This window comes from Taeniopygia guttata, chromosome 3 (assembly GCF_048771995.1).
Source record: "Taeniopygia guttata chromosome 3, bTaeGut7.mat, whole genome shotgun sequence".
Classification (NCBI taxonomy): domain Eukaryota; kingdom Metazoa; phylum Chordata; class Aves; order Passeriformes; family Estrildidae; genus Taeniopygia; species Taeniopygia guttata.
Window position 1 is genome coordinate 95,522,315 of NC_133027.1, and position 12,805 is coordinate 95,535,119.

The 12,805-nt window shown below is 39.5% G+C and overlaps 1 protein-coding gene across 1 annotated transcript in view; it reads right to left on the reverse strand.

Annotated features, from left to right (window-relative positions):
* The window catches only part of ALK (ALK receptor tyrosine kinase), a 305,662-nt gene that overhangs the window by 223,563 nt on the left and 69,294 nt on the right, over positions 1-12,805 (reverse strand). The window lies entirely within an intron of this gene.

Genomic DNA, 12,805 nt, shown 5'->3' on the forward strand with positions numbered 1-12,805 from the left:
TTTACAGTGCAAAATCATCTAGAAAATTTGTCAAGTTTCATCTCACACTGATTCTAAGCTCTCTTTGACCTTTCAGTCCCCCAATTTGTTTGGTTTTTTTTCTTAAATTCTGCTAGCATAAGATCTTGTACATAGAACATACAAACATGTTCCCAACTTGTCTTCAACAACGCAATGCATCTCAAAGATTCTTTTTGCGATCCAAATATTACAGGCAAGTTCTGTACAAACCTGCACTGACTCTGCAAGACCATGATAACATTAGAGGTGTAAAGAGAAACAGTGTCTGAAATAACACACAAGATCAATGAGCAAAGTGGAATTCTGCAAGCTTTGAAAGTACAGATTTTCCCTGTGAATGTTTAAGTTCGGTTTTCTGAAGATAGTAGGATTTTGATGTCATTTTTTGAGTTCCTCAGAAGAAAGGTAGGATTTAAAAGTGTAGGAATACAAGCAGGAAAAACTTGTGTTTGGGAGATTTGCTTGATGAAAAAAAACCCCAAACCTCTGGATTTCTGATTTCTCTACAGAAGTCATAAAAAAGGGCATATTTAAGATAATAACAGTAAAAAAATTAAATGGCTGAAGTCTTGGGGAAAACACTGCTTTCTTTTGTAAAAAATTTTATTTCCCACTTCCACCAAAGAAAAACTGGAAAATTTCAGAGGGACTTGTCAGAAGCTTAAATACCAGGCGTTAGTTGTGCCCTATCTTGTTCTCAGTGCAATCTCATTTTTAGCACACTCTTTTAACTGAGTAACTACAGCACAACCAAGAGAAAAATAACCACTCTTATGTAAGAGCTGTAACTCTTACTCCTTGCTTAGAGCAATAATCTTCAAGATAAAAATGAACTTCATACTGTATTGTAAGACATTCTTGAGTGGCAGAAAATTAATATCCCTAATGGCTCAATTAAACCTGGTCTCTATGCTAAGTTAAAGTGCCATAACTAAACACCCCCTATTGTTGTCTAAAATGTGGCTACACAGAAGATTGGCCCAGAGATTTGTGAAGGGAGGCAGCAAACCTGGTTCCTGCCTGCAGCTGTCATTGGTGAAGTGATAGGTAACCATAGAATAATCTTTATATTGGCTTTTCCTCCCTAACATCAAGGCACATCTTCCAGTAGCCTCTGATAAAGCTGGTTGTGGAAAATAATGTCAGGTTTTATTACAGCAGTTATAATAGCTGCAAAAAGCAGATTTTTCCCCCTACAAACGTGCTTCACACTGATGCTACTATAAAGTAATAAAGAAGCATATTAATAAAAAATGAGCCCCTGAAATAAGCTGGTTTTCAAAGCCATGTGTGTTTTGCCTCATGTGAGATGTCTGACCAATATCAATATCCCTGTTATATAACATCTCTACCCAGTGATTCTCCAAAAGAGGGAATAATTTAATATCCTGATCCCAGATCAGAGATCTCCCCCAGACAAGAACTCTGGGGCTCCTTTACCCCAAACAGACCCAACTGCATGCAGACATCACTCATTTAGGGCTACCAGAGAGCCAAGACCTTGTGCTGCAATCCTTTAAAAACTTCACAAAAACCTTTAAAACTGACCTGCTTCCCACCTCTGCTCTCATGGCAAAATAATTTGAGGTGCATTTCTCTCCCTTATGCTTCAGTCACATAATTTAAAATTAAATGTCTTCAACTACCCTGACCAACCTTGCCTGGGAATCGCTACCACAGGATCAGCACCACAGCAATCAGCTGCAGTACTCCAAATTCTCTGGCACTCCTCACATTCCAAAAAATGCCTCTCCATATTGCATTCTTCAGAAATCCTGCCTATCTCCAGCCTCTGCTAAGTGGAAATGTTCCCTCTGGAACCAATAAATGTAGTGAATTGAGACAAAAAATAAGACTGAACATCTCAGCAGAGAAGACAAGGCAGTCCAGGCACCTGAACCTCCCCTCAGCAGCAAGAGGTCAATAAGATATAATACAAAAAATTGAAAGTTTTTCCTCTATTTTTAAAGGATGGAATGGATTCAGTCCAATTCATTTTAACCTTAGAACTATTTTATCCCATATTCTTTGGGGTTAATTTTGGAACTTCATCTCAAATGATTTGTTTGGGCTATTGGTCTGAACTTGAAGACAAGAAGATTGTATCAGAAGTTATGAATCTTTCCCAATTAAGTTATCTTCAGTGAAAGATGCTGGGTAAAAGGTTTTTGTATAGCCAAGAGGCCACTCTTCACAGTGAGGTATTATTTGATTTAAGCGTCAGCTTTAGGCTAGGAAAAGGAGAGACCTTTACTCTTCCACCTTCAGGGCGTTTTACATCGAGAAAGATAATAACAGGAGACCATTTCAGCTAAATAAATGCTTCTTGTGCAGCAAGGGCAATGCAAACATAGACCACACTCTAGCCCTTTTACAAAATAAAGGGCTTTTTCCCTCTCCAGAATAATTCAATTTAAGCCAAAAGGCACTGAGAAAATGTGTTTCCTTGTTTTAAGATATGCTAACCTCAATTCAAGTTGTTTGTATCAGGGTACTCTGTCACTTATCATAAGTAACCCTAACCTTTAAAAAAAAATTAATGGATTGGCAACTGGAAGCTGACAACTCCATTTTTAGTAGCCAGACGTATGCTGAGGTACAAGAGAGGTTTCTTTTATATTCCTGCCTGAAGACATACCCAGGACCAAATCCTGGCCCTAGGTCCTCCATCACAACAAGAAACATGCACCTGCAGAGAACATTTGACATTTCTGTTTTTTAAATTTGTGCAAAGGTATCTCCTTAGGGGATGTAAAATTCAGTCAGTTCACCAGGCATTTCAGGGAAAAAAAAAAAAAAGAAAATGGTTCATGTGTGCTGATGGTTCATTTGTAGCCTTAAGGCTACAATATTTATGTAAATACAATATTTATGTATTATTTTAATGAAAAATACCTCTTTAATAGAACAACCCTTGATGTTTACATAGAAATGAAACAAGAAAAGCTTTCTACCAAACAGGATTTCCTCCCTTTTTTGTCTTCTCTGGAAGAAGGAATATCCCCAGCAAATAACATATGTAGTTTTCTATAGTGCAGAAATGTAAATGAATTTTTACCCTCAAGCTTTCTTTAACCAAAATTGCTCCACCACATAACCAAATATTGCCTATTGCTCCCTTTGGATATTGCTTGATTACTCAGCTCTCTCACAGTGCTGAGCTGTATTATTTGCAATTTCTCAGTGGTAAATCTGAGGTGACAGACCAGCATGTACCTGTCTTCCAGATTTCAGAGTTGCACCAGATGTGTAAGATAATAACTGCTATCAACATGTATTTTCAGCTACATCTACATCTAAAAAAAAAATCTCAAAACACCTCGTGTTTGTTTGAGTGGAAATCAAAAGTCAGCATTAGTAGTATTTGTGGCTCTCATTTATAACAGCCATCAATAGAGTAGTTCCTGGTAATTATTACAATAGCATGTTTAGAAACAGCCACCATTATGTTCTGGACTTTCCAATCTCTGGGAAAGCCTGACATTTCAGAAAAGGTTATTCCAGTTCTAAGAAAAAGGTAGTGATTTTCCACAGAAAGGATATTACGACATTAAAATCTGGATTTTCCAGTCTCTGGGAAAGCCTGACATTTCAGAAAAGGTTATTCCGGTTCTAAGTAAAAGGTAGCAATTTTCTACAGAAGGGATAATATGCAGTTATCTTTCCACTATTAAGAAAAAGAAGGACTAAACTACTCATAACCAAGGAAACTTCATTTGATGAAAACAAAAAATCTTAAAGAGAACTGACTGCCCCAGGTAAGGAAACCTCTGCAGACTTCTCCTATAAACCAGAGGCAAGCCAAAGGCATCCTTGGGAAGAGGCAAATCCAACACTGCAGGATCCTAAAGCCAAACACCATGATCTTGCAAAAGAGCTCTCAGGACTCTCCCTTTAGTAAGACTTGGCTGGCTGTGATCAGCAGGATGTTTGGGCTTGCCTCTGTTCAGCTGGAAGTGTAAACTCCAGAGACCTTGATAAAGGATTGCTGAGCTCCTAGCTCCACAGAAGTTCCTGAGAATTCCCTCTCAAATTCGCAATTGATCCTCACAATTACACTAACAGTACTCACACCACTTAGAAGCTTTCATTTTTCCCCTCTTCCCATCTACAAACATACTCGGTCACCTATGAAAGTGCAAAAACCACATTATATCAAGGTGACCAAGCAACACCAAACTCAACAAACAGCCCAAGTAAATGCTTTGTGAATAATCCATATACTCAACCATGCTCACACAAATCATTGTCTAAATGAAATTTAGCAGCAAAATTGAAATTCTGTTTATGGTCCTGATGGAGAACAAAGGCAGAGGGCAAGCTCTTTGCATGCAGCTTCTTGCTCTGAGTAGTTGCTGAGTTTTTTTACATTAATAGGTGGATGTACTCCAGGGCTTTTTTCCACTAACCTTTTCTACAGTATGAAAATGTTCACTGACAGTCTGTCAAGTTTATCTTTTTCAGCTGGAAAATATATTTAATAATGCATTACGTTACAATGATTTTATATCATATTGAAAGCCTGATGAGTGCAAATAAACTATAGCGTGTGTCTCACAAAAACTGTGCTGGATTGCTACAGAGAGGGAATTTGCATTTAGTGGGCTGTAGCAGACCTGTGGATAGTGAATTCAGTCTGCATGAGGCACAGGAGGGATCAACAATGCTGACTGGCAGGTGCTTGATGAGTAAATTTGGGAATAGCACACACTTCGTGTACATAAAGCATGTGTCTCCAACAACACTGTATTAACTCAACCGCTGGGTTATCCTTTTGACCCTGACTTTTTTTTTTTCCTCTGTAAGCCTAATTTAAAATTTTCTTTTAAACCCTTTCTGTTAGCCATGTACTTTTCCCATCTCCTTTTCAACTGGAGTAATAACTTTTTTATTCAAAAAACCCAAATGCATCATAACTGATTAATCAGCAAGTAGGTACTTCACAGCTCCATTCTTTTTCTAATGACAAGACAATTCCTCTGCCAAACATGACCCATAAACATTTATTGATGCAAGGAGAGAATGAGCTAAGTCTGGGAGATGTGGCCTCATCAGTGGAACCCTTGGATGTGGATAGAGAGGAACACAAAACACCCAAATTGCAATTTGATCAAGACATTGCAATAGGGAACTGTTAACTAGGTATAATGTGCTGCTGCCCATTACAGGAGAAGAAATAATCCACATTTTCCATACAAGGAGTGTTAAACCAATTAAGATGACCAAGCTTATAATAACTAATACAGTTTAAAAATGTACTGCCATCTAGAGCATACTGCTGCATCTCAGGTGCTCTGCAGCTGCCCAGTATAACACCACAAACCAGCCATGATTCACTGATAAAGAGCTCCGGGCTCCTTATCAATTACAGACCAGGCTAGCAATGGCTTAACGTTGTTACTCATCTGTGTGCGCACAAGAAACCTTTAAAAAATCCAACTGCAGGCTGAGCTTTGCTGTAATAATCTTGTACAGCACAATTAAGCACCTCTGTGGGCAATGCAGAGAAAACAAAGGATTGAGTGTTAGTGCTTGAACTGCTCTTAACTCTGGTTCAGAGCCTCGAAAGCTGAGGCTGCTGGCAGGACTGCGTCAAGGGATGCGCTTCCCTGGCTTGCCTAGCCTGCAGCTCAGCTAAACTAGGGGGGAAAGCCCTGCAGCAGCACAGCTCCTTGTGCAAACATATCTCCTGAATTTTGGATGCTCGTTCTTTGTATCAGCTTTTAGACATTTTAGGGCCACAACTGGAAAAGGAGTACTGGGGTCGTGATTTTGTAGGGCTGTGGTATTTCAACACAGGGCAATACTTGCCTTGTCTTTGAACTGATAACAAATACATCTGAATTACCCATCAGATATGCAGTGAAAACCAAAGGGTATTATGTTTAGCTGTTTCCTGCAGCACAGACAGACCTCCAGACACTGCAAACAGTAGAAAAATGCCAGGTAGAAATCTGCAGAATTGGTAACCATTCTACTCAGGCACACTGAAAGCACTTCAGGTTGCAGATATCTGAATTTTTTCTGTACGTTTGGAAATAAAGTGACCCTTCTGCTGTCATCTGGTTTATTTGTGTGTTGTAGCTCAGAAAAACTTCAAAAAAAACCAACTGAGAGACAGAATTGATGTCTGGTATGTGTGTCAACATTAGAGAGTTCCTCCATTCCTGGTCATGGGCAACCTGCTGCACTGGCCCCCTCCTTTAAATGTTCTTCATCCAAAGGATTTTTGAGCAGTTGCTCATCTGTCTGAGCATTATATATATATATATATACACACACACACACACACAGACATACACCCCCACACACACCCCCCAGACCATACCAAAATGATCACTGTGCTGGTGTATCTGCTATGCCAGGATGGTTCTCATCTTCCAGACCTGGGGTCCTGATCCCAATATTGCCAATGTTCATCTCTCTGAATGTGTTGTCTTACTCCTCTGTACTTTCCCCTGCTCTGTACCCAGCTAATGTAACCTCTAGAACCACCGTGGCCAGACTTTCAAGCAAAAGAAATTGTTGTTTTGACAGTGTTTTAATAATTCATTACACACACTGACTTCAAACCATTTAGTGCCTTCATCCCGGGTTTCTGCATAGGTACACAGACACTCAGTTGGAATCTCATCAAATCTCCACACTTCCTATATAATTTTAAATAGTGGGATTAAAGAAGTAGAAAGAAACAAACCCAGAAACAACCTCCTGCTCTTTATACACATAAAACCTTTTTTTTTTTGTGATACATTGACTGCAATCTAAATCAGAGTACACATACAAACTTACACCACTAAACAGTTATCACTTTAACACAACTGAAGATATTCAGATATTCAGTGGCCCACAGCCCCTGTAAATTTTAATACAAGCTCATATTTTTTTCAACATCTGCATTTTAAATCTGTGTCTTATGCTTTAAGCTGTGGCATTCAGTTCTCACTTATTTTCATCTCTGTATTTCTTGTCAGTGGACAAAACCACATGCAAAAATTCCTCAAACATTTAAATGCTTTTAATTTGAAGGTTTTGCAGATCTGAATCTTTGATCTGCAGAAAGGCTTTCACCCCAAAGCAGGCAGCCTGCATCACCTTTTAAAGACTTTTGATCCGGATGAAAAAGGCCGTAATTCACTTCTCCTCCCACACTTTCATGCCATGTCAGTACCTGTGGCTCTGGAGACACTCATAATGAAGTTTAGAGAACATTTATTTTTCCTTTCATAGACAGCATCTAAACGCCTCCATTCTCTGTCAAAGCCATCCACAGTCACACATGGCCTGAGCATTTACAACTATCTCTTTGACTGCACTGCAGCACTGAGCTTGGACAGCAGGGAGAGAGGAAGCACAGCTCAGTTTCACACACCTATTAGACATCAAAGGAAAACAAAACTTTTATTCACTGCAGTTTAAAGGTCCAAGTTCAGCCTGAGTTAATTTGGGAAGTGTCTTTACTTTGGTCCACCTGATTTGTCTAGATTTGCCTGGGGACCCTCATTCCCTGTAGCTCATAATACTGCTACATATTCCTCTTCATTTGTGAAAAAAAAAAAAAAAAAAAAAAAGAAAAGAAAAAGAAAAAAAAAAAGGCATTTTGAAGTTGTGCACCATCCTTCTTCCTCAAAGAGTGTGGGACTATGTCCAGAACAGCCTCTGGCATAAACCCACCTTAGGTGCAAGCTGGCTGTGTTTTGCTGCCTGGAACCATTTAATAATGCCAGAAGCAAATGGCAGCCAGTAATACTGGTTATTTGGAAGAAAGCAACAGCAGTGGCATAAGTCAGTCTTATTTTTCCTTGTTATTATCATTATTACTATTATTGCTTCTCTGAAAGGAAGGGAATTCTACGCTTGCTGCACAAGTGCATGTGCAAGTTAATGTTGGCAAAAGGCTCAATAATGGCTCTTTATATAGAAATATAAATCCAGGGGCTTTTTTTTTTTTTTTTTAATCACATATCCCCACCCCTTCACATTTAAAATAGGCCACAAACAAAGGAAATAAAATACGGCAACTTTGGTTAAAAACTGGAGATTTCCTGTACAATGGAGGCAGAAATCATGGAGTGATGTTTCCCACAGACACTTTGCCTCATCTGTATCATGAAGACAGAGGGAACACCTGTGGAAATATCACTACAGCTGCAGAAGCCTTGTCCGCTTTTAATACATGGAATAGTTCTGAAATCTTTGAATCCAAAGATGGCATTTTAAGAGCAGAAAAATTTAAATTATACCTACCATATCAGTACATAAAATGAATGCTCAGTGGAATCAGATGAAGTCCTACATGTGTACAACAGATACAAACTGTGAAGAAGTGACAGTTAAGAATTTCTTGCCATTTTCATGGCCAAACCCATTTATTTGCTGCATTAGGCACTTCTGTTAAGCTATAGTGTTGCAGAGTTGCAACAAAAGTGCAGGATGTTTTGGTACCAGAGAAAATACAAGACATTTGTTATTGGTAGGCAAGCTGCATTATTTCTAGAAATAGAAAAAGGGTGTGATGACTATTTCAATCTAAAACACAGCTGTCTTGGCAGGAACAATAAAAAACTAGTTCATATTCCCTTTACTGGGAAGGATGCCAATGTGCTTATATTGTCTGTTTTCACTGCAGCATTTAATTTTGCTTAAGGTAAAGGACAGCATCTCTGACTACAACTGTGGGGTATTTAGATGTGAAAGTACTGCTCGAGGAAGTTCTCTAAGTGCTGCCAAAATGAAGGCTATAAAGTATCTGAGTGAGGCATCAGAAACTCTTGTCTTCACTCACACAGACGTCTCAAAATTGACTATGAGTAAAGATTGTTAAAGGGAAATCTCTTGTCATCCTGTTTTTCAGGTGTTGAATTAAAATAAGAAGCAGTATCTCTGAAGATACCCTGTAGGATGTTTTGGGTTCCTTGGCACAATTTTGTTCTCTGTAGCTGCTTTTCAAAGATCTTAACAGTTAAGTGACCCTCAGCATTCCCTAAGGAGAGGTGAGTGATGTAAAGCAGCTGATGCCACCAACCACCTCCATCCCCTCCTGGATGGCACCAGAGCAGATCAGTCATGGGACATAAAAGAAGGAGCTCCAGCTCAAGGTATCCTGCCCTGTGTATGGGGCAGGATGGCCAAGATCCTCTCTGCTGATGCCAATTATGCTGCTGTGAAGTTCTACTCAGGCTTCTATTTGGCCTCTGGAACAAAGACAACTGTTTAAATACCCAACAAGACAGAGTCCAAGGTGAGTAAGAGGCAGGTTGCCATCATCTGCCTGTCACACAAAGCAGGAGCTTTCTGCTGTCTCTTACATGTTCCTACATGCTGCTACAGTCTTCCTTTTGGGGAAAAACTGGTGAGGTGGGCTGTGCTAAAAAGCTGGCCCATGGGGAGCTGTAAAACAATTAGAAGTCATGAACTGCACAGAAAAAGATTGGACATATAAATTACATATCTCTTATGTGTAAGGATAGTAAGAAACCATGGGACTAAATAACCTGCTCAAATTCATACTGCAAAGCAGTAGTAGAGTTTAGAAAAGAAAACAATTTTTACTGTTTCCTTCTTCCCAGAAGTCCCCCGCCCTGTCTGTGTCAAATGACTTCACCCTGCCTCGTGAAAAGGGAATTCTGAGCATTTGGAACAGAGCTTGTGTGTGGATGGGGATGTGAGCTACACAAAAATAAAACAAAATAACTGTGCAGAAATATCTAGAAAGACAGCAGATACTCTACATGGATTTTTTCTTTTTCATTTCTCCCCAAGTTTATGTCTGTCTAAATCCTTCCCTGCAACAGGAGAAATAGCTTTGCTCTTCTTCCCCCAGAACCTGCACTGTTCAAATAAGAATTTCCCAAAGTGATTACCAAAAGGCTGTAAGAGAAATGATTACAAATGGCTGAGTTAACTGCTACAGACGGCCTCATCAGTCATCATAATGTGATCTCAGCACCAGGGTCATCAGAACAGGCAACTTGTCATGACAGATGACACCTCTTTGGGAACACTTCCTTGCATGACTTTTCCCAAAAAAATCTCTTGGGATGAGGCACTTGCAAATAGTGGTTCTTAAGCAATAATCAAGGAGGAATCATCACCAGCTGCCCTCATGAGCTGCTTCCCTGATGGGGTTTGTTGGTTTGGGGTTTTTTTTAGCCTCTGAGTGTGGAATGTTTTATCTGCTTGCGCATCTTGAAATCAAAGTAGTTTTGGCAGTTGCTCTAAAGGTGAATTTAGAGATGATGATAAGAGAGACAAATGAGGAGACAGGAGGCCTGAAAAGGCTGAGGCAGCACTGTGAGCCTCCCACCACTTTTCCACTGCCAGCCCCAAATGCTGCAAAACAATTTGTAATCTATGCCTCATTTTCCACATCTAGGAAAGAAAGAGTAGATGCTCTATTGTACATCTGCTATGGAAAGCGCTTAGCTGAGTTTATTTGAGTTATACAGTGATGAACACCTTCTGTGATGAACACCACACTAACACCCATTAAAAATAAAGGCCAATTTATAATCTCATATATACTGTTTTGGGAACTGGATCTCAAGAGTTAATTCCATTCCCACCTCATCTTATCTACAATGGGATCTAAGATAAATTTTGTAGTTTTCTCCTTTTGCCTTTTTATTCTGCTACTAAAATGGAAGTAATGATGCTCACTAAGTTTAGAAATCCTTGAATAAAAGGCAGTAAATATTTTTATGAAGAAACATTTAAGCAAGGTTTTCAAAATATAATTTCCCTAAAACTCTACTGTCCTGCTCCTCATACATACAGCTTTTACTATGGCTATGGTTAAAGGTTTGTGTAAGAAGCACAGCTGGCTTCTTAGTAGGTCGTCTCTGTCACAGTGAAAAGGCAAACTCTCCGCAGTGAGCAGTTTACTTTTGAAATCTGGCACTTTTTGGCTGTTTGCAAATAGTTCATGGGCAGAATGCAGTTGAAGAATACTTTGAAATTACTCAAATATTTACTGGGAACAGATTTCAGGCCCTGGGGTATTCTGTTTGTTTGCTTTGTGTGGTACTCCAGTCATGCACCAGTTGGTCTTTCAAATGCCTGTGGTACACAATAGGTGCTGGATCTGAACAACATTACAAATTTCTGCTTTGCAGGGAACTCCATGATTTCTTTCTGTTTCCAATCCATGTGTTGGAATGAACAAGAATAAAACTGAAGTTTCCTCAAAATAAAATCTTATATAGGAAAACAGCTGGGGAGCAAATGCTTCTGTGTAAAGGAATTAAAATTAAAGTGTTTCCATGTCAATTTTACAGTAAAATATACCATAGTATAGTTGCAAATTAAGTAAATTATAGCACTGCTGCATCATAATAAGGCCAAAATACTTCATTTTTATTTTCTCTCAGACTGAAAAAGACCTTGGCATTTTGTGTAAATTGACATATTCCCATAGGAAGTCTAGTTTTCAAAATTATATTTCTTGATGGAAAATCTGCCATTAGAAAACAACTTAAGCAATTCTAATTCTTATGCATCTGACATGGTAAGAGTTTGCTATTCTGCTGCCAAAGCATCTCTCTGAGAGTCCCCTGATAGGGACCTTGAACTGGAAAAGCCACTCAGAAAAACACTTATGGAGAGTCAACAAGGTCTTTTAGAAGATTTAGTAACAAGCAAAACAGAATGAGCACAGATATGGCAAACCCATAAGAAATTCAAATTTTAAAAAATCTCAATTGGCAACAAACTTCAGGCAGATATTTATTTTTATTGACAGAGAGGGAGCTGCATGTCAGAGGCAGCACTACACACTGTGGGAATCACAACAGGCTGAATCCCCACCAGAATGATGAACTGCTCCTTATATCCACACCCTGCTCTAATAACACTGTCAGGCAGTTTCAGGATGGAAAACACATGTTCTCCTTTCCTTTGCAAAAAAATACTGGCCTTTCTGTTCACAAGCTGCCCACGCCTGCAGTCACAGTCACACCTTTGCTGCCTTGCAGTGCAAGCAGCTGATCCATCACTGAGGGCATTCAGCTGAACTGGCACTGTGGAGCTGCAGAGAGCCTCTCTGCAAGTTTGAATCCCATCAGGGACGTAAGAACATTCAGACTTTCATAATTACTGGTTTCAAATTAGACGTCCTTTGAAACTGTTTTCCAAACTTCCTCCCAGGCTTGCCTAACATCCCTCTGTCAATGGCAGTAAGAAACCATCAGGCGAGGATGTGGGGCATTATAAAGGTTCTTGTCATGCAGCTTAGCAAGTAGAAATAAACAGGAGCCAGTATCACCTTAGCACTCAGCCCTCCAGAGCTTGCTCTTGAACTGATTATGCATTAGCCAGGACCACAGCTTGAAACATTCTGGGAAACTATAAAATTACATGAGGAATAAAACACTTGTACTAAGCAACTTGTTATTAAATTCTGTTGTAGAGGGTTATCCTGCCTTAAAAGATTTGCTGTGTGCCACAACACTGTCTCAGAGCATCCTCCCCCCACTAATCTATGAGTTGTGGAGGTGACTGTGTGGGCTCTAGACACGAACAGAGACTGCCCTGCGCTGCACATGGCAAAGGTACCTCGGGCTCAGCCCACTCAGATGATGTGTTACAGTCACAAAGCTGTATTTATTTCTCTCTAAGCATAGAAGTACTTTGTGAAGTTAAGCAGCTTTCTTTCTTTCCCATTTACTAAAAGAAATCCAGGCAAAAAGAAAACCAGGGAGCATGCTTTTCTCCCATGTTAACTTGATCTTAGGAAAGACCCTATTTCGGCAGGGTGTCTTACATCTGTGAAAACAAATAGGTAATA